This window comes from Chrysemys picta, chromosome 25 (genome assembly GCF_011386835.1).
Source record: "Chrysemys picta bellii isolate R12L10 chromosome 25, ASM1138683v2, whole genome shotgun sequence".
In the NCBI taxonomy this organism is placed as follows: domain Eukaryota; kingdom Metazoa; phylum Chordata; order Testudines; family Emydidae; genus Chrysemys; species Chrysemys picta.
Window position 1 is genome coordinate 363,332 of NC_088815.1, and position 24,943 is coordinate 388,274.

At 49.5% G+C, this 24,943-nt stretch overlaps 1 protein-coding gene across 4 annotated transcripts in view; it reads left to right on the plus strand.

The window, feature by feature from the left end:
* The window catches only part of LOC101945509 (ceramide synthase 2-like), a 121,667-nt gene that overhangs the window by 56,373 nt on the left and 40,351 nt on the right, over positions 1-24,943 (plus strand). The gene's annotated exons all lie outside the window — the stretch shown is intronic.

Here is a 24,943-nt window from a genome sequence, read left to right on the forward strand (position 1 = left end):
TACTTAAACAAGCTCTCCTGACCAAGATTCAATCCACTATGAGAGGAGGTGGTACATCTATGGGTTTTTTGCATATTTCATGACATTACCTTAACAGCTGTGCATCTTCCATGGATTGGTAGAGAGTTTTAGCAGGAAATGTGTGATCAATCATGACTGGTCTATAAAGGATGTTGTAATTCAGTCCACTTTCTCAAGAAGGGGTTTCTCTTTATGGACCTGTTTGCCACAAGAGAGAACAAGAAATGCTGTCAGTTCTGCTCCAGAGGAGGAAGAACCCAGGATCCATGTTGGACACATTTCTAATCCCATGGACCTCGGGTGTACTCTGTGCCTATCCCCTGTTAATACCAAGAACACCCAGGAAACACGAGCAAGAAACAGTCAAATTAATGATAGCCCTGTCAGGGTTCCCTCCCCACTCTGAACTCTGGGGTACAGATGTGGGGACCCACATGAAAGACCTCCTAAGCTTATATTCCACCAGCTTAGGTTAAAAACTTCCCCAAGGCACAAATTCCTTTCCTTGTCCTTGGACGGTATTGCTGCCACCACCAAGTGATTTAAACAAACATTCAGGGAGGGGCCATTTGGAGTCCTACCCCCCCCCCCCCCAATATCCCCCCAAGCCCTTTCACCCCCTTTTCTGGGGAGGTTTGAGAATAATATACCAACCAAATAGGTTAACAGGGTGAGCACAAACCAGACCCTTGGGTTTTTTGGACACTAAAAACCAATCAGGTTCTTAAAAGAAGAACTTTATTATAAAAAATAAAATAAAAGAAGCACCTCTGTAAAATCAGGATGGAAGGTAATTTTACAGGGTAATAAAAAGATTTAAAACACAGAGGATTCCCCTCTAGGCTCAACTTCAAAGTTACAAAACAGGAATAAACCTTGCTCTTGGCACAGGGAAAATTCACAAGCTAAAACAAAAGATAATCTAACGCATTTCCTTGCTATTACTTACAATTTCTGTAATTTTAGAAATTGTAAGTAATCATTTCAGTAGGAGCTGGATTACCTGCTTGGTCTCTCTCTTTGTTTCAAGAGCGAACCCACACACAAGAGAGCAAACACGCTGCAGAGGAAGGCAAAAAACCTCCAGGGCCTCTGCCAATCTCCCCTGGAGGAAAATTCCTTCCCGACCCCAAATATGGCGATCAGCTAAACCCTGATCATGTGGGGTTTTATTTGTTTATTTATTTAAACGTTATCAGTGCAGCCTACAACCTTACCTTACTGCTGCTTCCTGACTTAATAACTCAGAAGCAAGGACAGATCCTGCATCCAGATCCCATAACTCTCCACTGGACAGTGTGGCTGCTGAATGGCTGACTTTGTCAGAAAAAGCATGTTCTTCAGAAGTGCAGAATAGATTTATTCATAGTAGAAAGAACTCCACAGGATGCTCTTACCTGGCAAAATGGAAGAGATTCACAATGTGGGCCCATCAATATCAACTGTCTCCTTCCAAAGCTCAGATTCTGAACTACATTACTGAGTTAAAGAACTTAGGTCTGTCATTGAGCTTACTGGGAGTTCATTTGGCAGCTATTTAGTGATTTACCCACCTATACAGAGAGATTCCATTTTTTTCTCACCCTATAGTAGGCCGGTTCCTGAAGGGTGTGATAATGGTCTACCCCACAATAAAAGAACTTGGACTACCTTGGGACTTAAATTTAGTTCTAGTAGGATTCATAGGCCCACCATTTGAGCCACCCTCGCTGATTGCTCTTTATTTCGTCTTTCCATGAAAACCACGTTTTTGTTGGCAATAATATAAGCCCAAAGAGAGGAAGAATTACAGGGCCACCATTTACAGTGTTCCATGAGGATAAAGTATCTTTGAAACCACACCCTGCATTTTAACTAAAGTGGCATCTGAATTTCATTTGAACTAGATTATATTCCTCCCAGTATTTTTCCCTAAACCACACACAAAAGTGAAGTGCTGGATGTATGTAGAGCACTTTCCTTCTGCTTAGACAGGATGAAATATTTTAGGAAGTCTCACAGGCTTTTCGTAGCATATGAGCTTAGGTGGTTTCATCCAAAGACTTTCTAATTGGATATTGTCCTGTATCAAGTTGTGCTCTGCATTGGCTGGGAAGGGAGTAATTGCACATTTGACAAAGACTCAAGTCACGTCAGCAGCGTCTCTCAGAATTTGCACATTGTGGGCATTTGTAAAGCAGCAACGTGGTCTTCGGTCCACACATTTGTCCAGCTCTATACTATCATTGAGATGTCTAGAGACGATGCACACTTAGCTATCCCCTTTGGAGGGGGCTGGGGTGGGGTGGGATAGCTCGGTAGTTTGAGCATTGGCCTGCTAAACCCAGGGTTGTGAGTTCAATCCTTGAGGGGGGTTCTGGGGCAAAAATCTGTCTGGGGATTGGTCCTGCTTTGAGCAGGGGGTTGGACTAGATGACCTCCTGAGGTCCCTTCCAACCCCGATATTCTATGATTTTATGACTGTTCTACATTCACTGGTTGGTTAGACTCCTGAAATCCACCGCCAGTAAGAATTACTGTTTGGGAGTCACCAACAATAGAATATATGTACCTTAACAAGCACTCAAAGAAGAAGGAAATAGCTACTTAGCTGTATAGTAACTGTGGTTCTTCAAGATGTGTTGTCCCTATATACGTGTTTCATGACTTGCTCCCCCAGCTCTGCTTCTGTGGAGTGCCTCAATATTAGGATTCTGTATGGTGAAGGAACTGAGGGGTGGAAGCACAGGAACACTAATGGTACAGGCACCACCCCAACAGACACTGCTGACCAAAAATCTCTCTCACGTGCTCTGGGGACACGCACACCAACAGTGGAATAGATATATGGACAACACATCTCAAAGAACCAAAGTTACCGTACAGGGAAGTGCCCTTTTCCCCTCTCCCTGCAGTCCTCTGCCTTGTTCACTCACACCTTCCAACCTCTGCAGCAAATGAGGCAGTGGTCCTGTGAACACACCTTGGGCTGTTACAATAAGGGTTACCCTCTATAGGTGCAAATCCTGCATGTCCTTCTCTATGCTAAGGGCTTGTCTACGTTGGAATATGGACTTGTATACCAGTATAGTTAAACCACTCCTGTTAGACTGCTATAAACCCCCACCCGGATACTCTTATTTCAGAGAAAGAGTGCCTTTTTTGAATTTAGCTTGTACCCCTTCCAAAGTGACATGTTAAACTAATAAGATGTGTTCTTATACAAGAACAAGTGTATCCACGCGAGCAGTTATACTGGTATAACTACAGCAGTTTACAGTCACCCCTAGCTTATACCAGTAGGACTTGCCTATATAGACAAGCCCTTAGGTTTTAGTACTGGTGCCGCTGCACTGATGGCTGCTCACCTACAGCTGAGTAGACATGACTATAGGATGTGTGTGCATGAGGGTGAGAGCTTGGGGAGGGCCAAGGGAACATGGTGTGGGTGCACGTAGATATTGGTGCCAAAAAGCATCCAGTTGTAAAGATGGTTTGGATACAGTGAACATTTTGGGTAAAAAAGCCAGAAATCCTGCACCAAAGAGAAGCAGGCCCAAAGCTGAATTGGAATGAGGTTCAGCGCATAAAGTCTGGCAGAACCCTGATTACTAGTGCTTGCTAGGCACAACCTCATCCCACCCTGCCTAATCTACTTTCTGGGGAGGTGCGCTGGGGTGCCATACTGGCTCTGTGTACATGAGCTGCAGTAGCTTCTCCACCCCATCGTTTGCGCTATTCAGAGCTCAGCCCAGCTCCCAGTAAGTCATTGGAAAGATCCCATTGACTCCAGATTCACAGAACAGCTGTGCGCCCATCTTATGATGTGATAGCCATGCATCCAGTCTGTGCTTTCTCCTGTTAAGCCCACACATCTCAGAGCCTCGCAGGCAGGCCATTGCACTAGTGTGGATGTTCCCTCTCAGGGATGGTGTTACGTTAGAGGTAATATCAAGGGATTTACCCAAGAACAAATCATGCCAAACCAGCTTGATTTCCTTCTATGACAACGTAAGTGGTTTATGGATAGGGGAATGCAGTGGATATAATATCTCTGGATTTCAGCAAGGTTTTTGACACAGTCCCACATGGCATTCTGATAAGTAAGCTGGAGAAATGCAGGCTTGGCGGAACTGCCATTAGGTGGATACAAAATTGGTTAAACAACCGCCAACAGAGTAACTATTAATGGGATGATGATGGATTGGAGGGAGGTCTCAAATGGGGAGACCGTCAAGGGCTGTATCATAGCCTTCTCTGATGTGTTTCCAGGTCTTGCAGGGGAGCATGCTTGTCAGAGAACACTCTACAGAGAATAATAATTATACTTAGCACTTTTCATCTGTGCTCCACAAAGGCAGGTATGTGCTCTCATCCTCATTCTACAGGTGAGGAAACTGAGGCATGGGAAGATCGTTACTTGTCCAAGGTCACACAGTGAGTCAATGGTAGACCAAGAAATGGAAGCCAGGAGTTGTGACTCCCTCTGTGCCTACCAGTCCTCTTCACAGAATGATGTAGAGTACTGGGGAACCCTCCAAGTTATTCCCTCCACTGGTTTCCCAATTCATCTTGACTTTGAGTTCGGAAGTTGTCTTGGTAGCTTCTTGGACAGGGCTCACCACACCTAATGGGGTAGAAACTATCTAGCTACAAATCCCACATGACAAATACAGAATTGTATGAGAAAATGACAGGCCCCCGGAGCAGAATAATGAGTCCTGAGCACGTAACTAGAGAATAAGGAGACTGTAAAGCCTTTTGCCACAGTAATAGAAATGTGACAGTTGGGGGCCCAGGTGGGCATGACACGGAGGATCACTGTGTTGGTACCATGCTTGTAAAGCTCTTGAAGGCGTGAAGTGCTGTGTAAAAACTAAGCATTATTATTATTTATTATTTATTATAACCACCACCATACATAACTAAGGTAGATTGCTTTGGCACCGCCGGAGCGGAGATGATGTAATTAAAACTGAAGTAGCAGAGGAATTAAACAATGTTTTTAAAATCAGTCTGTCCTGTCCAAGGTGATGGGGAAATTCCTTCCCCAAAGCTTTGTATGTGGCATTCGTGGTCTCTTAGCAGAGGGTCAAGTCTCTGATGAAAACGTTATAGAGCAACAAGAGAATCTCCAGTGCAGCAAACCACTGGGACAGGAATTTACGCAGCTAAGGGAATCGAAGAGTGTGTTAACAAAGATGCTTGTGAAGCCACGCAGTACATCCTTAAAACAACTGCTCCCAAGGGTCCTGGGAACTGCGGTTAGGACTGGAGGCAGTATGGTAGGCTGGACAGGGCACTGGGCTGGGAGTCAGGACCTCGTGCTATTCCACCTCTAGCACTGACCTGTTGTATGACCCTGAGCCCGTCACTCCCTCTCCATGTCTGTGCTTCCCCTCCCACCCTGTGTCTGCCTTGTGCCACGGGCCTGCTGTGAGGGTCTGTCTGCGGGGAGACTCATGTCTCCTCCATGCATTTCACTACACTCACCTGTCTAATGTCCTGGGACTTTCCACAGTCCCTCCATAACGACCGGATTGCTTGTGCTCAGTGGCTGTGATTCTGCATCTCCAAACTTTGTCGCTGCTGTCTGCACCTGTCACATGCAACTTCCTAGCAGCAAGCCCAGCGCAAGGTGCTCGTTCTCTGCATGCACTGTGCCATGAGGTGACACATGCTCTGGGAGTCCAGGATTGCTGCTGTACGGCAGCATCACCCGACCCTGCTAGAAATCCAGTCAAATGCTGGGAGGAGACAATAAATCCCACTTGGGAGGGAGCCAGGCTCCCCGGGTTTTGTGTCCCTGCTGGTACCGCATGGTGGTGGCCGTGGGAAGGAACGCACCCAGCAGCTAGTTGGGGACCGGGGAGGCAGCACGTTTGTCTCTAGAGAAGGAGTGGCTGTGCTGAGCCTCACTGCTCCCCCTGGCCTGGTAGTGCTGGGGCCCCGGGCTCAGCCCTGTGGGAGGGCAGACGGCCTCTCATCACTTTGCAGTGCCCCCTGGCAACCATCTCAGCATGCTATGGAAGCAAGGTGCTGGAGGGGACAGCCCTTCCCTGGCAAAGAGATGGGCTAGACCTAGGGGGCCTCTCCTGCCCATCTGTGATTCTGTGTGCCTGCTTCCCTGCACCACAGTGGGGCTGCACCTGTGACAGTGAGCAGTGTCCGGCCTCCATTGCTGAGGGGAGAAGTGAGCTGAGGCAGCCAGAGCCACTGGCTTATGCAAGGCTCCAAGGCAATGGCAAGCCTGGTTCTCAGCAGCCCGGCTTTGATCACAGCCCATCTTCCCCTCCTGCTGTGTCCTGTGAAATCTGGCAGCTCTTGTAATTTCATCATCTGTTACACAATGTTTGGTGGTTTTTGTAAAGCTTCAGCTCCTGGAGTCCTGGGATCATGGCAAAATCTCAACTTTCATTAAGAAGTGTGTCTAGCCCTTGTTGGGGTGGAGAATAATTGGAAAAGGTGACTCCTAAAAACTCAGGAGCTGGAAAGTGAATAAACAGAATCCACACTTGTTATTTTAGTAATATCATGATTTTGGGAGGCTGACTGATGATTTTTGAGTGCTTGGGGTTACTGGTATTGCAGAAATCTCCCCAGTGGGGCCCACCCTCCCCATCCCTTGATGACATCTGTAAGCCTTTGTGAGGTGCCCACGAAGTGCTGTGAGCTGCCTCTAGGTCTCCATTCTGCTGGTAGCGTTTACCTGCCCTTCCTTAGCCCAGCATCACATGCTATCACACTAGTCAGTGGCTATTAAAGTGGCGGCACAATAAGCAAGAGCAATCCCAGTCCATTACAGTTAGGGTTGCCAGGCATTCAGTTTTCGACCGGAACGCCTGGTTGAATAGGGATGCTGGTGGCTTCAGGCTGCACTGATGACCAGGTGCTAAAAGTCCGGTTGACGGTGCAGCGGGGCTGGCAGGCTCCCGGCCTGCCCTGGCTCCGCGCGGCTCACGGAAGGGGCCGACATGTCCAGCTCTTGGGTGCAGAGGCAGCCATGGGGCCTCCGTGCGTTGTCCCTGCCCTGAGTCCCAGCTCCACAGCTCCCATTGGCCAGGGATTGCGGCCAATGGGAGCTGTGGGGGCGGTGCCAGTGGGCACTGGCAGCACACAAAGCCCCCCAGACCCCTCCACCTAAGAGTTGGACATGCTGTCCACTTCTGGGAGCTGCCTGAGATAAGCACCGCCCAGCCCGAGCCCAAACCCCAAACTCCCTCCTGCACCCCAACGCCCTGCCCCAGCCCTGAGCCGCCTCCTGCACCCAAACTCCCTCCTGGAGCCCACACCCCTTCCCGCACCCCAACCCCATACCCCAGTGCTGAGCTCCCTCCTGCATCCCTCATCCCTGGCCCCACCCCAGATCCCACACCCCCAACCAGAATCCTCACACCCTCCCGCACCCCAACTCCCTGCCCCGGAGGGGGGATGGAGTGAGCGGGGACGGGGCCTTGCAAAAGAGGCAGGGTCTCGACGAAGGGGTGGGGTGAGGGTGTTCGGTTTTGTGCGATTAGAAAGTTGGCAACCCCAATTCTGCTGCGCCAGCTGCTATGCCTTGCAATGTTGAGTGACTTCATTGTTTAGCCTGTTACCGCCAGCCATTCCGAGTGGAATGGGACCCCGACTCCCTTCGATGGTGCTCCTAACTGGCAATCAGAGAGCTCTGCTTTGGACATTACATCCCAGGTCCAGGCCCAGGCCCTCAATCTGTGTGGGTGCGTCTCTACTACTCCAGCCATAGCACAGCCTTGACTGCTCCCCCTCCCCCCCCAGCCATGGTGACTCCAAAGAGACAGGAGAGGGGGTGCACCAAAAAATAAATTATTCACCAGGCTCCAGTGCCTCTTCTCCCCCCCGCTCCTCCAACGCTGGTCTGGGAATGCCTCCCACACACACAAGAGCTGGATCCTGTCCTAGTTGGCTGCTTTCCTATAGCTGCACTCGGAGACCAGAGCCTGGGGAGTAGAGTGCACTGCGCGTTGGTGGGCATTACCTCAGCCCTGGCATGTCTCAGCTGCTCATTTCTGAGCTCACTCTGTGACAAGAGCAGTGTAAATGCACAGCTTGCAAAATCAAAGCAAGCTTTCACAGGAATATCATTGTGCCCCTCTTTGGGGAAGCGTCTGCCTCCAGGCCAAATTCCACCTCCGCTCCAGCTGGGATGGTGGAATTGCTGCTCAAATAAATATTGCAAGATTTTTTTTTTATTTCAGAAAGCATAATTTCTTCTCTCCTACTCAAAGAGGGCGGAACTATTTCTGCTCAAACTTCCCAGAAGAATCTGTCTTCAGGCACAGATCAATGCTGAAAAGTTTCAGCCAGTTAGACAAATCTTCAGAAAGTAATGAGTGAATGGATACTGTTACGCAACCTAAACTACAGGTGCCATTCCTACTCTGATTCCTCAGCCTCTCGCCCATCGCCGTCCATGCGGCCTTTCATCTGCAAATTCTCTACGTGGATTATAAACTCTGAGTCAGGGAGCTGTCTCCAAACATGTTCCAAAAGCACCAACCACACATTTGGGGGCTGTATAAATAAATAACAGTGATAATGTAGTCAAGTATCAGAGCGGTAGCCTTGTTAGTCTGGATCTGTAAAAAGCAACAGAGGGTCCTGTGGCACCTTATAGACTAACAGATGTATTGGAGCATAAGCTTTTGTGGGTGAATATCCACTTCGTCAGACGTATGTGCTTATGCTCCATACATCTGTTAGTCTATAAGGTGCCACAGGACTCGTTGCTTTTTACAGTGATAATGTAGCATAATCCCAACCAATGCCAGAAGGGGTTCTATGGCCTGCAATGTGCAGGAGGTTAGACTAGATTATCGTGGTGGTCTAGGGTGCCAACCTTCCAGGATTGGCCTGGAGTCTCCCAGAATCGCCATCGATCTCTGGTGACTATTGAGAGCAATCCAGGAGATTTTAATAGGATATTTTAAGAAAATGACATTACATCATGTTGGGGGGAAAAATCTCCCAGAATAGCTTCAGTCAAAGTTGGCAACTCTATGTCCTTTCTGACCTTAAAGCCTATGAGTCTAAAAGGAAAATTGCAACATCACTCTGTGATGAGCTTGAGTGGGTGTAAAGAGGAGACATTAGCAAGGGGAGGAGGTTGTTACCAGATCTGTGTGGGAAACTCAGACCGGGTCTGTTTTCATAGTTACACCAGATTAAAATCAGTTTAGCTAATGGGGTGCAAACCCCTTTGTGGGCACTCTTAAATGGATTTAAACCTGGATTATCTGGAGTGTGATTACTAACTGATTTAAGATAACTGGCAATAAACTAGGTTAAAATCTCTTTGTGACCACACAGGGCTTTCCACTGGGTTCCCTAAATCAATTTTAAAAATGAGTTTTGCTAAATTGCTGCAACAATGACTGTAAGTAAGGCCCTAGCAATGCTGCAACATTCTGGGGCAGGGTGATTAGGGGTTTGTGACGAGTTTGGTCACAGAGATCCCCTTGGGACTGTCACCTGATGTGCTGGAATTACCTCTGAGCCCGTTTTTCTCTGCCAGCCTGGGACTCCAGAACCCTGCCTTGTGGAGCCAGACACACTAGCCTGCTGCAACACAGACCCAGGGTCCAGGCCACGCCCCCCAAAGCCGCAGACTTTAACCAAAAACAGTTCAGCAGATGACCTATCTCCAGCACCCAGACACCCAGTGCCCAATCGGATCCAAACCCCAAATAAATCCGTTTTACCCTGTATAAAGCTTATACAGGGTAAACTCATAAATTGTCCGCCCTCTATAACACTGATAGAGAGATGTGCAAATGTTAGCAATGTTTCAGAGATAAACTGAGGTCTATTATCAGTTATGAGAACTTCAGAAATTCTATGTCTTGCAAATGCTGACCTCAGTTTCCGGATGACCTGTGTCAATGAAGTTTGTGTAAGTACAGCCAAGTCAATATATCTGGAGAAGTAACAGATTACTATAAGGTATGTGTGTCCTTTCCGGAAAAACAAATTGATTGCACCTGCTGCCAAGTTCTGTCAGGTAGCTTTGTAGAGAGTAATGGTTCTGGTGATTGGTTTTTTCCTTGTTGCGTACCTCGCAGCCCTCTGCTAAGGTCTGAATTTGCCTGCTCAGACTGGCCACCATATAGATTGTTGTGCTCCTGCCCTGCACTTGCTTATGCCTTGGTGCCCATCATTGAATTGGAGAGCATCTCTTTCTGAAGTACTGCAAGGATAAAAATGTGCTGTCCTTTAAGAAGCAGGCCATCAACCATGTAAAGGTCATTCCGGTCCTGCCAATATGTAGTAGGTCTGTTGGACGTTACTCCTTTGACCCTGCCCTCTTTGGCAGAGTTGAGTCCGTTTCTGGCAAGTCTCATCCTTTAGTAGTTCATCTCTAATTTGCTGAAGTCAGCTGGCAGATGCTGGAATTGCTACCAGAACAAGGTCAATGTAGACTCTGACGTCTTTCTATAAAGCCTTTTCTTTTTCTGTTGGTGTTCACTTAATTATCTGCCATGAGTGCTTTCCCTGGTATGTGTTCAATGTTGGAAAAAAAAAACCCGGCATCAGTCATAGTCGAAATCTTTGACTCCTAGGAGAAAGGTCATCCAGAGGTCTTGTATGAGTAATCTCACGAGGGGCTGGTGGTCTGTTTCTATGTTAAAATCCAAGAGAAACAGATATGCATTGAGCTGTTCACAGGAGATGTCAGTTTGTTTGTTTTTATTAAATGTGTTTTATTGTGGGCTACCCCAGATCCACACATTGTGAGCATTAAGGAGATATCTTAAGGATTTTGTTAGGTGAACAACATTTGGTAAGAATTTTCTAAAATGATTTGTCTTGCCCAGAAATCTTGTTACAGCAGAAACATGTTGGGATTTGGGTATGGTGAGTAATCCCTTCAGTTTCTCTGAATCTTGTTGAATTCCCTGTTTGTGTAGTCTCCTACACATTTTATCTGCCGCTTTCCAAATTCACATTTCTCATTCAGAGTGAGGCCAGCCTGTTGGAAGCATCTCAAAACTGCACGTAGTCACTTGTTCATTTTTATCTCTACCATATACCAACACATCATCTGCATGTCAAGGATATCACATTTGCCAGGCAAACCTGACACAATCTAAGACTCTTTCTTTTAGAAGTATTCTGGTGCAGGCTTACCCTTGGTCTCTCTCCTCCTATCTTTCCCCTCCAGATGCTGTTCTGGTTTTGATATCATTCTGTTCCAGGGCAGGTCTACACTACCCGCCTGAATCGGCAGGTAGAAATCGATCTCTCGGGGATCGAATTATCGTGTCTCGTCGGGACACGACAATCGATCCCCGAATCGACACTTCTACTCCACCAGCGGAGGAAGGAGTAAGCACCGTCGACGGGGGAGCCACGGAAGTCGATTTGCCGCTGTCCTCACAGCGGGGTAAGTTGGCTTCGATACGTCGAATTCAGCTACGCTATTCGTGTAGCTGAATTTGTGTATCTTAAATGCCCCCCCTCCCCCCGTAGTGAGGATGTAGCCTCAGTCTCTCCTCCTTCCCCTGGAGATACGAGTGCATCACCCTGCACTGTTTGGATGGATGGAAATTCTAGAAATTCTAGAACCACAGGGCTTAAACGGATCAGGGTAATCTAGCATCATTCCTTGTCCCCCATAGTTACCAGAGAGGACCAGAATGTGTTGTAGTGGGGAGCTTAATAAACATGGGAACTTCCTGGTCAGTGCTTAAAGAATGTCTCTTTGTGTTTATGTCTTCACACTACAATTCCTAGCCCCACATGAGGGGGCCCTGCAAGGGTTGGAACAGCTGTATTTTTTGCCACTAACACTCCCGCCTCCCCATGTGCTTTGGCTGGACAGAAACCTTTAGCTTAAGAGCTAGGCATTACAAAAGATGATCAAACACAGGAACAAACTGCCAAGGGAAGTGGTGGAGTCTCCATCTGATGTCTTCAAATGTCTTCATCTGATGTCTTGATGTCTTCAAATCCACACTGGCTGCCTTTCTGAAAGATACATGTTTTCAACAAACGTGTTATTGGCCCAGTACGGGGTAATTGTGTGAAATGTAATGACCTGTGATATACAGAAGATTAGATGATATAATGGTCCCTGCTTGTTTTAAAATCGGAGTCTATGTATTAATTCTATTATTGTTATTACAGCGCCAGGCCAAGCAGTGGTAGGAGATCCACTTCCCTCCAGGCAAGAGTGTAGGCTGTCAGGCCATTTGTCCAGTTTTAAGCTGGACAGTCCTGCTTTTTCCTAAAGTCTGTCCCCTATCTAGTACTGAGACAGACAAAATCAGACATGGTTTTGTCCAGTATTGAATGGGGGACACCATTTTGAAGAGTGCGCCACCCTGCCCTTCCTGGCATGACATCATGTACACGGTGCACGTGAGGTCACACTGGCAGGGGACGAGCACTCTTCAAAATGGCATTCCCCATGTAAAGTGACTGGGGTCACTCAGGTAGAGGCAGTCCCTTGCTATTTCTGGAAGTAACAGAATCTCAGGAATTCTGGGGATGCAGGAGCAGTTACCCAAGTGTGGGCCACCAGCCGCACCTGGCTTATGGCCGTTAGTTTAGCCAATGCCAAGCAAATAGAGCATGCTGTATTAGTTGAAAATGCCCTCATGGTACCTGCACTGCTCAGGCTCCTTCCCTCTCCCATAGAGTGGGTAAGGGGTTATCACTGACCGCAGTGCATGAAGCGATCCCTTTGGTGAACATGGGGAGGGGTGTGTTCCGAAGGAGTGAGGGAGTGGGATGGTCACAGGGAGATGGAAGACACTCGCTGGGATTGTAGTAGCTGGATCCATTGGAACAGGATTAAAGACAGAAAGTTTCACACCCTGAAATAAGAACAGGAGTACTTGTGGCACCTTAGAGACTAACAAATTGACCTGCGGGTGGCTATCTTACAACAGAAAAACTTCCAAAACAGACTCCAACGAGAGACTGCTGAGCTGGAATTGATATGCAAACTAGATACAATCAACTCAGGATTGAATAAGGACTGGGAATGGCTGAGCCATTACAAACATTGAATCTATCTCCCCTTGTAAGTATTCTCACACTTCTTATCAAACTGTCTGTACTGGGCTAGCTTGATTATCACTTCAAAAAAAAATTTTTTCTCTTACTTAATTGGCCTCAGAGTTGGTAAGACAACTCCCACCTGTTCATGCTCTCTGTATGTGTGTATATATATCTCCTCAATATATGTTCCATTCTATATGCATCCGAAGAAGTGGGCTGTAGCCCTCGAAAGCTTATGCTCTAATAAATTTGTTAGTCTCTAAGGTGCCACAAGTACTCCTGTTCTTTTTGCGGATACAGACAAACACGGCTGCTACTCTGAAACCTGTCACCCTGAAATGTTTCACACACTGCCCAGGTGCAGTCGGGGCCTCCTCTCCCATTCCATTGATTTCTGTCTTTAAATGTCAGAGTCGAACCCTGTGTGCCTTGTCCTCCTTTGCTCTACACAGCCTTCCGCAGCTCTGGCAGAGAATAAGGCATTTGGGTGGCTGCAGATGGAAAGGAGCATTAGTGTAAATGAAACCTGGGTCTCTAAAAGCATCAGATTTGCCAAAGAGACTAAATCTGAGAAACGTGGTGGGAAAGCTGCTGAAGACGGGCGCCAGCCTGCAACAGGGGCTGGAGTGGCTGGGGCAGGGGGTGCTGTAACAAAGGGAGAGTCCTCCTAATATGGATGAAGCCCAACAGCTAGGAAGGGAATTAACCAGCACACCTACGGATTAGGGAACAGTTATTTTTTACCATCAGCAGCACATCAGCCGTGAGGGCTCAAGACTGTCATGAGACACAGGTTTCCGTGCTCAGTGAGAGTTTGGGTTTCAGTTCTAACCTGGCGCTCCCGGAGTTGTTCATTAGCCCTGTGCTGTAAACAAGACTTTGGAAACGCCAAGCTGGCGAGCATCCTGAGTGAGCCCACAGGGTTTGATACTGACTGCAGCAGCCCCACCCATGGACCTCTGGGAACAGTTGGTGCGGATCCAACAAGCAAAGTGTTTAAATTACAGGGAGGGGCTGACCCTGGTCCCAGGGAACCCAGGGCGGTTTTGCCATTGATCCCAGGAGAATTTGGGGGACTGAACTTGCTTGTAAATCTGCCCCCAGCTGTAGGGACTGATCACTCAGAAGTCTGCCAGCTAGTCAGGTGCCTACAGCACTGAGTGGGGAGGGGAGACCGGCTCAGTAGTCTGGGGACGGTGGCAGCATTTTAAGGAAATAAGATTGAGGCAGGAACTGAACTGTTGCCCCTTGTGTGATTTGAAAGCTGCCAAGCAGGACTGGACTATGAGGAGCCAGGCTTGGGGGTGGGGGCGGGGATGCCATTTCCTTGAGCTCTGGCCCCTGCCCCATGCATCTCTGACAGGACACAGGCTAACATGAGTCTAACTGATAACCCATCTAGATACTGTTTGTGGCTAAGATGTCTTGCAGGATCCCACCAGCTCGCAGCAGCGTCAAACAAAATCACGTCTTTCTCTGTAAAGTGTTTCTGCTGGCGCTTAAAATAAATGCCCCTCTTGCTGCCTCTGATTGGAGGGCAATACCCCGTTCAGGCCTTTCCTCTGCCCTGGGGGCCATGCCCCATTCAGGCCTGTCCTCTGCCCTGGGGGCAATGCCCTCATTTAGGAAAAGGCAGTTTTTCTTTTTATTTATGATTTAACCTCATTTCTGGGAGAAGGCAATAGAGGGCGGAGGAAATTAACCGTTAAGCTGCTAGTCTAACAACTGTTAGGGAGGACCAACCCTGCAAAAATGTTTCTTGCTACAGCTGAAGTTTAACTCTTCACACCCAAGATCTGGCATCAGCCTCTTCAACTTTGTGTTGGGCCTGAGTTGTCTGTTATGGCCGAAGCCTGGCATGGTATTGCCTGGCTCCCTGTGGTCATTTTGCCCTTTTTTGTACCCAGACAAGACCCACTAATCTCTCAGTGGCTCCTAGTAGGACCAACAAATGCAGGATTCTCTGCACTCAAACTGTAACTTCCCCGTTCACCTCCTCCCCCTTGAAGACAGCACTGATGCTGTCTATATCCCCCTGGTGTAGCTACATAGCTAATTCAGCTTAGCTGAAACCAGAGTGATTTTACTGGAAGTTACTGTAGACAAAACTGGAAATAAAAAGTGGTCAGTCCTCAAGGCTGGGGGTCATCTGCAAGCTGGTACTAAACCTCAGCTGCAGAGTATGGCTTGTTAACAGTTCCAGCATAATCTGCTGTTTGCTTCTGGGAGGGAATGCCACAGACCCCACATTGCCCTTTGATCCCCAGGTGACTCGGTAAACAAGTGCACTAGATCCTTGAGTGCATATTAGCTATTGATTATACAACATCCTCCATTTCAAATTAGGGGAATACCCAAAAATGAGCATTTCCTTGGTTCTGGTTTTTGGGGGCCTAGATTTAGGCCCCACATCAGGGTCCTATTTTTCAAAAGTGCTGAGCACTTGAACGGTTGCACAGCAATTCTGCCACCAGGCCTCTCCTGGGGTGACTAAATGTGGGCGTAGGGCTGGAATGTTCAAACGAGCCTAGAGACAAGTAGGCTCCCCACACCTTTGAAGAGCCCACCCTACCACCTGCTTCGGGGCACTCAAGTTTGGGAAGTTTTGCCATGATAATTAATTACTAGAATATGTTACTAATTACTAGACTATTTTCTCTTGGATACTTTGTTACCCCAAGTAATTCCCAGAGTTATTTTCATTTCAGATGGCTCTTTGGTTGGGATTGGGAAGTGTCATCAGTGCTCAAGATGTGCACAGTCGTCCTGAGCCACTAGTCCATGTCTGGCTCTGGATGTTCCCCAAGTGGAGTGGGGAAGGGCTCTTTAGATCCGGAACTCCAGCTTGGCCCCTTTGCCTTATTTTCCCCTCAACCTCTCAGTTATTCGCATTTTTATAGTTCCTTCCAGTGGGAGGTCTGACAGTGATTTACAGATCTTATCCTCACCACAGGCCTATGACTCAGGGAAGTATTATCCCCATTTCACAGATGTGGAAACTGGGGCAAAGGAAGGATAATTTAGATGGACAAGCTCATAAATGAAATCCGAAATGGAACAGGACCCAGCTCTGACTCCCAGCCCTGTGGTTTAACATAAAGCCATTCTTCCAACTGTGTATGCGTCCCCTGCTGATTGCTGCACTTCCCCTGGTTGTCCTTAGAACTTTAAATTTTTCAGCAAAGTGGACCATGTTCTGCTGGGCTGACACCTCATGCAACCCTGCTCATTTCCATGGGATCACAGGGGAGAATTGGGGCCAGTCAGTCTTTGCAGACCTTCTCCCAGTCTTGGGAGCTGTTTGATATTTCCTAATGTTTTTTCTCTTTGTTTTGCCAAGCAAGTCTATGCAGTGATAGATAACCGGTTCCCTCCTCATCCCATGAGGGGGTCGTGGCCTGTCCCCGGCCCCCAGGACTCCTGCCCCATCCAACCCCCTGCGTTCCTTGATGCCCCCCCCCAGGACTCCCTTCCCTGTCCCCTGACTGCCCCCCCGCCACCCCATCCAACCCCTCCTCTCATTCCTGATGGCCTCCCAGGACCCCTGCCCCATCCAACCACCCCTTCTCTCTGTCCCCTGACTGCCCCTGGAACCCCTGCCCCGACTGCCCCTGCCGCCCCCATCCAATCCCCCTCCTTCCTGACTGCCCCCTCCCGGATGCTTGCCCCCATTCAACCCCCCTGTTCCCCGCCCTCTGACCGCCCTGACCCCTATCCACACCCCCCCCCCGCGAACTCCCCTGCCCTCTATCCAACACCTGCTCCCTGCCCCCTTACCGCGCTGCCTGGAGGTGGCTGGTGGTGCTACAGCCACGCTGCTTGGCTGGAGCCGGGCCGCGCAGCTGCCACTGCACACCACGTGAAGCACTGGGGGCTGGGGGGCGCTACAGCCGCACCGCTCGGCTAGAGCTGGGCCAAGCCGCTCGGCTGGAGCCAGGCCATGCACCGCCGTGCAGCGCCTAGAGCACCGGGTCAGGCCGAGCTCGCAGCCCACCGCCCAGAGCATGCGCCGGCGGTGGGGTGAGCTGAAGCTGTGGGGGAGGAGGAACAGCTGGGGACTAGCCTCCCCGGACGGGAGCTCAGGGGCCAGGCAGGAGGGTCTCGTGGGCCACCATAGTGGGTGCCCACCCCGCCCTGCCCCACCCCTAAGAGCCAGAGGGACTTGCCGGGGGGCGAGGTGGAGAGTCCCAGCGGTGCTTACCTGGGGCGGCTCCCAGGAAGCATCTGGCAGGTCCCTCTGGCTCCTAGGGGCAGGGTAGCGTAGCTAAGGGGGGAGCAGGAGGTTACCTGCCACGGCACGGGCGGCTCTCCTCGCGCCCCCCCACCCCAGCTCACCTCCACTCCGCCTCCCTGGGCCTGAGCACGAAGCCGCCTCACCGCTTCTCAGCCCTCCCAGGCTTCCGCACGAACAGCTGATTCGCGAGAAGCGGGGCGGAGCGTTCAGGGGAGGAGGCGGAGCGGAGGTGAGCTGGGGACGGGGCCGGGAGCTGCTGGAGCATCCATGGAGTCGGCGCCTAAGGCGCCACTTTAAATTTAAAAGCCCTTTTAGAACCGGTTGGACAAAGGGCTTCTAAATTTAACTGGTTCCCGCGAACCAGTGCGAACCGGCTCCAGCTCACCTCTGAGTCTATGTAACACCTCTTATTACCACTCAGATGACACTTATAGGGCTGCTCTAGCTTCCATCGGTGCTGGAAGAACTACAGGTCTTGGGTGTGTAATAGAGAAATGCAAAATTAAATCCAAAGTACTGAGAGTGAAAAGATCAAGATGGGCTGGTTACACCTGACTCATCGCAGGGGAATGGAGACTACATCTCTCCCCAGTGGCACGTGCCCCAGTGGCTCATGCCAGCCAGTGCAAGCAAGATCAACTACCACCTGCATAGGCCAGCGGTTGCCTGCACCTCATGAAAGAAGCAGATTTCAGATTGCTGATCTCAGGAGTGATGGCCAATTCCTGCATTGGCAACACATGGAACGCAGGCAGCTTTCATCCACTGTTGCTCTTTGCAGCCTGAGCCAGGAGACCGAGGGTGTTTGCCATTAGCACAGCATAGCATGTCTTCAAAACTGTCATAGCCGTATCCCCCTAGCACTTGGCAGAGGTACAGTGGAAAGTCAGCATAACTGGGCAGGGAAAAATAGCCACTGTACCATAGCAGTCTGGCCAGCCCCACGCATTCAAAATCATGGGTCAGGACCCAGAATCCTTAGATTTTAAAAAATATTGTACATTTGGGATCTTTGTATTTGCCTTCTGGTTTCTGAGCCTTTAGGTCACATTCAGGCCACGTTTAAGCTTTTCTCTGCAATCACAAGGGCTAGAATCTTATTTTTCAAGGAAAGATGAAATTCTCGGTCCATACAGTGATTTCAGCAGCTGGGGCTTTAAGCAGACACCAAATATTGTGAGAGTTGGCAACACCTCTCTGTACTCCCACAACAAGGAGCCCATTGTTCCTTATGTATTTTGCAGAGGGGGGAAGTCTGAGACTGTGGAATGAACTCCCCCAGGAACTGGGGACCATCCCAAACCTCCCTGCCTTCAGGTGTAAGGGCCACATTTCTTTGACCATGCCTTCCCTAACAAGTATACAGCACCGTATAGTTTAAAAAAACAAAGCAAAACCAGACACTCCCCTGCACATGCTTCTCCCACTGGGGAGAGGCGGGAGAGCAAATAACACATGCCGTATGTTGAGCATGTTTAATGCATGACTGGAAGGTGCCCAGATACTATGGTGATGAGAACCTATAGACTAGAACAGAGCTCAGCCAAGAGCTCTGCTCTGCCACTTGCATCCAGATGCAGTCCACCAGCACTCAGAGAGTGGCCAGGCCCAGCTGTAGTGCTCCATGTTATACTCACAGCCCTCTTACCCGCTCTTCTCCAGCTCTCCTCTCCACAGAGCCAGTGGAGCGCTTGGAGCTGGGACACTTGTATTCTCACTGGTGTTTGTCACCTTCAGCCTGCTTGCCCTAGTCCTTTCTGATGGAGAATCCAGCTGGTTTGCACTTGCCTAGCAGGGCGTTCTGGTCCTTGCTGAGAAGCAGCAGATCTCTGTCCCTGCTCCTATTCTCATCACTTGGCAGCACAAATGGGAGTGACTGAGAGAGAAGGCCAGCGATGAACTGGCCCATCTCAGAGCTGAATGGCAACTTTTATCCACCACTCACTGACCCTGGGAGACTGATTGGGTCAGCACCTTCATGGCAACAAGTTAAAATTATGCCAGGGACGAAGGTTAATAATTCATCCAATTCACTGTGCAGCAGCCGGAATAAGCCGTGTGACAAAGGGCTCTTTGGCTGTATGTCCTCATTTAAAGGTCCATTCACATTCGGGGCTGCAGGAGTTCATTCACTTGCTGTCTGGCTCACCCCAGCTGTGGGTGCAGACTGCATAGCTAGAGACTTGTTTTCTTCCTCTAATACTCTCCTTTTGCCCCTTGAGCCCAGGCCCTGTACTTGGGGTATCACCAAAGCAGGCACAAATGAACTAGGGGCAAGTTCTCTTAGCTGGAGTGTGTGTTTCCTGTAGCTCTGTGACTTGAACCTGTCCAGTCTCTCAAGACAAGCTGTTTGCCTGGGTCACTGCCTGGCTGGGAGCCCCCAGAGGGCACTAGAGACAGCGGAGTTGGTAGGAGTGCCCAGCCTCGCTCCTCAGCCGGCCCTTAGCTCAGAAAACAAAAGGTCTGTGAGGTGCTGGGGGGGTGGGAATGATGGCTCTGGAGTGGAGGGTTTGGGGTGCCCATCACGGTTCCTCGCATTGTAGGAGACTTCAGGTAGAAACAGCGCAATGCCTGACAGCCACCTCTTCTGTCATGGGGTGGGGGGGGTAATTGGTTCTACCCTGTTGTACCCATACTTCCCTGAGCTGTCAGCAGCAAATCCTGAGCTGTTCAAAGGGACACCCACTGAAAACTGCATCCCACTCCTGCCTAGCCTGCTCCCACGTGCCCCCATGACCCAGCAGGGGAGCAGCTGGAAGGGCTCTTGCTCCTCCGCTCCTGTTTCTCCCTAAGAGATGGTCACCAGCCAGTGGCTGGCACAGGTGGCAGGGGCAGGAGGAAGGGAGGGGCATGGAATGGTACTGGAATCAATTGCCTGGGGAGGTTGTGGAATCTCCATCCTTGGAGATTTTTAAGAGCAGGTTAGACAAACACCTGTCAGGGATGGTCTAGATAATACTTAAGTGCCTATACACAAATGCAAGAAGCCTGGGAAACAAGCAGGGAGAACTGGAAGTCCTGGCACAGTCAAGGAATTATGATGTGATTAGAATAACAGAGACTTGGTGGGATAACTCACATGACTGGAGTACTGTCATGGATGGATATAAACTGTTCAGGAAGGACAGGCAGGGCAGAAAAGGTGGGGGAGTTGCATTGTATGTAAGAGAGCAGTCTGACTGCTCAGAGCTCCGGTATGAAACTGCAGAAAAACCTGAGAGTTTCTGGATTAAGTTTAGAAGTGTGAGCAGCAAGGGTGATGTCATGGTGGGAGTCTGCTATAGACCACCAGACCAGAGGGATGAGGTGGACAAGGCTTTCTTCCGGCAACTAGCAGAAGTTACTAGATCGCAGGCCCTGGTTCTCATGGGAGACTTCAATCACCCTGATATCTGCTGGGAGAGCAATACAGCGGTGCACAGACAATCCAGGAAGTTTTTGGAAAGTGTAGGGGACAATTTCCTGGTGCAAGTGCTGGAGGAACCAACTAGGGGCAGAGCTCTTCTTGACCTGCTGCTCACAAACAGGGAAGAATTAGTAGGGGAAGCAAAAGTGGATGGGAACCTGGGAGGCAGTGACCATGAGATGGTCGAGTTCAGGATCCCGACACAAGGAAGAAAGGAGAGCAGCAGAAGACGGACCCTGGACTTCAGAAAAGCAGACTTTGACTCCCTCAGGGAACTGATAGGCAGGATCCCCTGGGAGAATAACACGAGGGGGAAATTTGTCCAGGAGAGCTGGCTGTATTTTAAAGAATCCTTATTGAGGGCACAGGAACAAACCATCCCCATGTGTAGAAAGAATAGTAAATATGGCAGGCGACCAGCTTGGCTTAACAGTGAAATCCTTGCTGATCTTAAACACAAAAAAGAAGCTTACAAGAAGTGGAAGATTGGACAAATGACCAGGGAGGAGTATAAAAATATTGCTCAGGCATGCAGGAGTGAAATCAGGAAGGCCAAATCACACTTGGAGTTGCAGCTAGCAAGAGATGTTAAGAGTAACAAGAAGGGTTTCTTCAGGTATGTTAGCAACCAGAAGAAGGTGAAGAACAAGGAAAGTGTGGGCCCCTTACTGAATGAGGGAGGCAACCTAGTGACAGGGGATGTGGTAAAAGCTAATGTACTCAATGCTTTTTTTGTTTCTGTCTTCACGCACAAGGTCAGCTCCCAGACTGCTGCACTGGGCAGCACATCATGGGGAGGAGGTGACCAGCCCTCTGTGGAGATAGAAGTGGTTCAGGACTATTTAGAAAAACTGGACGTGCACAAGTCCATGGGGCCGGATGCGCTGCATCCGAGGGTGCTAAAGGAGTTGGCGGGTGAGATTGCAGAGCCATTAGCCATTATCTTTGAAAACTCATGGTGATCGGGGGAGGTCCCGGATAACTGGAAAAAGGCTAATGCAGTGCCCATCTTTAAAAAAGGGAAGAAGGAAGATACAGGGAACTACAGGTCAGTCAGCCTCACCTCAGTCCCTGGAAAAATCATGGAGCAGGTCCTCAAGGAATCAATTCTGAAGCACTTAGAGGAGAGGAAAGTGATCTGGAACAGTCAGCATGGATTCAGCATGGCAAGTCATGCCTGACTAACCTAATTGCCTTCCATGACGAGATAACTGGCTCTGTGGATGAGGGGAAAGCAGTGGACGTGTTATTCCTTGACTTTAGCAAAGCTTTTGATACGGTCTCCCACAGTATTCTTGCCAGCAAGTTAAAGTAGTATGGGCTGGATGAATGGACTATAAGGTGGATATAAAGCTGGCTAGATCGTCGGGCTCAACGGGTAGTGATCAATGGCTCCATGTCTAGTTGGCAGTCAGTATCAAGCGGAGTGCCCCAACGGTTGGTCCTGGGGCCGGTTTTGTTCAATATCTTCACTAATAATCTGGAGGATGGCGTAGACTGCACCCTCAGCAAGTTTGCAGATGACACTAAACTGGGAGGAGTGGTAGATACACTGGAGGGGAGGGATCGGATACAGAGGGACCTAGACAAATTAGAGGATTGGGTCAAAAGAAACCTGATGAGGTTCAACAAGGCCAAGTGCAGGGTCCTGCATTTAGGACGGCAGAATGGCCTAGGAGCACTCCTCACGGACACCACATGGATGAGAGACACAGGAGAAAACAGCCAGCCTTCCATTAGAGGGAGAGACCCTTCCAGCAATGGAAGGCTGGCTGTTTTCTCCTGTCTCTCTCATCCATGTGGTGTCCGTGAGGAGTGCTCCTAGGCCATTCTGCAGGGCCTTGTGCACACTGAGGGCTAACCAGCCCCAAGTTCCATCAGCTGCAGTTCCCAGGGAGCTGTAGGAGGGAGAGGCAGTGTCTGGCAGAGCCGGGCTCTAGCTTAAGGGGACTATTTGACTTTTTACAGGTCCTTTGGAGGAGCCTTAGAGCAGAGGTCCTGGCTTCTTGCGTTCATTAAGCATCCCATGGCACTTCCTCTCTGTCCCCCAGGGTCAGGGTCTTTGCTGTGGTGTCCAACCAGGGCAAGGACACGATCTCTGTGTAAATGCCCCTGCAGTTTAGTAGGGTATGATCTCCACTTCCTGCCCTAACATGTTGTGTCGTGACTGTGAATTGTGAAGCACTTTCGTGGGATGTTCAGCCATTTGAGTATCACTTTAAATGAGTAAAGAGCCTTGGGACACTGCTGAGGCAAGGCATTCTGGGGATGGGAGATATTATCCCTCTCAGCTCAGATCCTACCCTGCACTTTCCATCTGTGCATGTTTTAACAGAGAGCCTTTTGGCAGCAGACTCAGGTGCATATGCTCTCCGCGTGGTTTCTGCTATTCCTGCATTGACATGCTGGACTGCCTCCTACATTCAAACAATACTCACCAAACAATGTATCACGTTACTGGGTCAATGTCTGCTGGAGCTAAAAGCCAAGTCCCTAGCTCCCTGTTAGATCAAAGCTTGGGAGACTGGTTTTTCTTTCAGGGACAAGTTTATTCCCTCTTACTCTAGGGCTTGGCCCAGGGTTTCCATACCCAACTGAGCACCAGCTAGAGAGCCACGATGCAGACCAAATGCTACGGGTTTTATCAGCAGCAGTTTCCATTGGCAGGACTTGAGCTCATGTCTCACCCAGATTTCCAGAGAAGTTCTCTGTCATGGTGAAACTCAAGCCAGCAATGACTGACACGATCCAGCGGCTGGAAGATGACACTAAAATCAGGTGCACATTTAACAGGGAGGGTAACTAACCATTGAAACAACTCATCAAGGGATGTGGTGAATTCTACATCACTTGGGGTCTCAAAGTCAAGATGGGATCTCTTATATCCCGCTCAGCTGGAAGTTATTGTGCTTGATACAGCAATTGCTGGCTGAGTCTATGGCCTGGTTATGTGGGAGGTCAGACTTTAAGGCAAGAAGTCTGACCTGACAAAGATCACAAAGATCTGTCCTGCCCTTAAAATCCTTGAATCTGTGCTGGGGGTTCTTCCCACGCTCCCTTGCAGTGCCCATGCCGAGGAGCAGCCTCGCAGAGCCAACGAGCCACGTTATAAGTATGTAGGGTGACCAGGTGTCCCGATTTTATAGGGACAGTCCTGATATTTGGGGCTTTTTCTTATATAGGCTCCTATTACCCCCCACCCTCTGTCCCGATTTTTCACACTTGCTGTCTGGTCACCCTATAAGTATGCTGGGCGGCTGTTCTGCTTTGGATTCCCAGTTCCCGCCCAACATTACCACTCGGTCCATCCTGCCTCGGGGTTTCCTATATACATCGTGTCACAAGGACTGAAGGATCCATTCCCCTTTCTCAGCCTTTACTAGAATGTAATGTCTGCCTTTCAGTAAAGCGCCAAGGGAGGAGGGGGATTATGCCCCCAAGATCACTGTGGAGAGGGGACCCTCCCTGGGTGAATCTTGTCCCTCCATATTTCAGGGAAATGGGTGTCATCAGCTTCCTCCACTGCTGGACATGAGCAGGAGTGTGGGGTGGGTGCCTCTGCGTTGCCTCAGTTAATAGAGCCCAGGCAGTGGCTCAATTGACTTGCAGACCCCCGATGCACCAGGGAGGTGTGTGCAGAGCTGCAGGTGTACAGAGGCCAGTAGAAAAGCACAGAACCTCTGTGTGACCTTGTGCTTCTGGAGGAACCTCATAACTCAGTGCAGACCCTATAGCGTTACATTGCTGGAAGTCAGTTTGCCCCTCTGAATGGCCAAGTCGAGCACTTGTGTTCTGCAGTGCACTTGAGCAGTGTGACAGGTCTACCCCTGGGGCACAGGCTGCCCTCCAGGGTGCTCTGGGGTAGATCAGCCAATGTCATGTCCTTGGCAGGTCACTGTTTGGGAAGGGTGACTACAGTCTCCTGGGTCCATTCCCTCGTGCTGGGACTGTCTCCTACAAATTCTCATCCTTCAGAGTTCAGTTTTGTTCCAGGTGCCTGCACTGACTTTCCTCATCTGGCTGTATTTGTGACTGGATCCCACTGTCTGAATGCAAACAGTGCACTGGCATCTTCCAGAACTAGAGGGAGAGAGAAAACCATGAAAACAAAGGGCAGGTTCAAACTCCAGGGAGAGTCACGCGCTTTAAGGGAAAGCTTTGCTGGGCTGTAAGCTCGAGCTACAAAATAAGCTGAAAACCTTGTGTGAAAGAAAACTCCTCTCCTAGCTTGAAGCCGTATGTGGCCCTCCCAGCTCGAAGACTATTGGCCCCATCTTCAC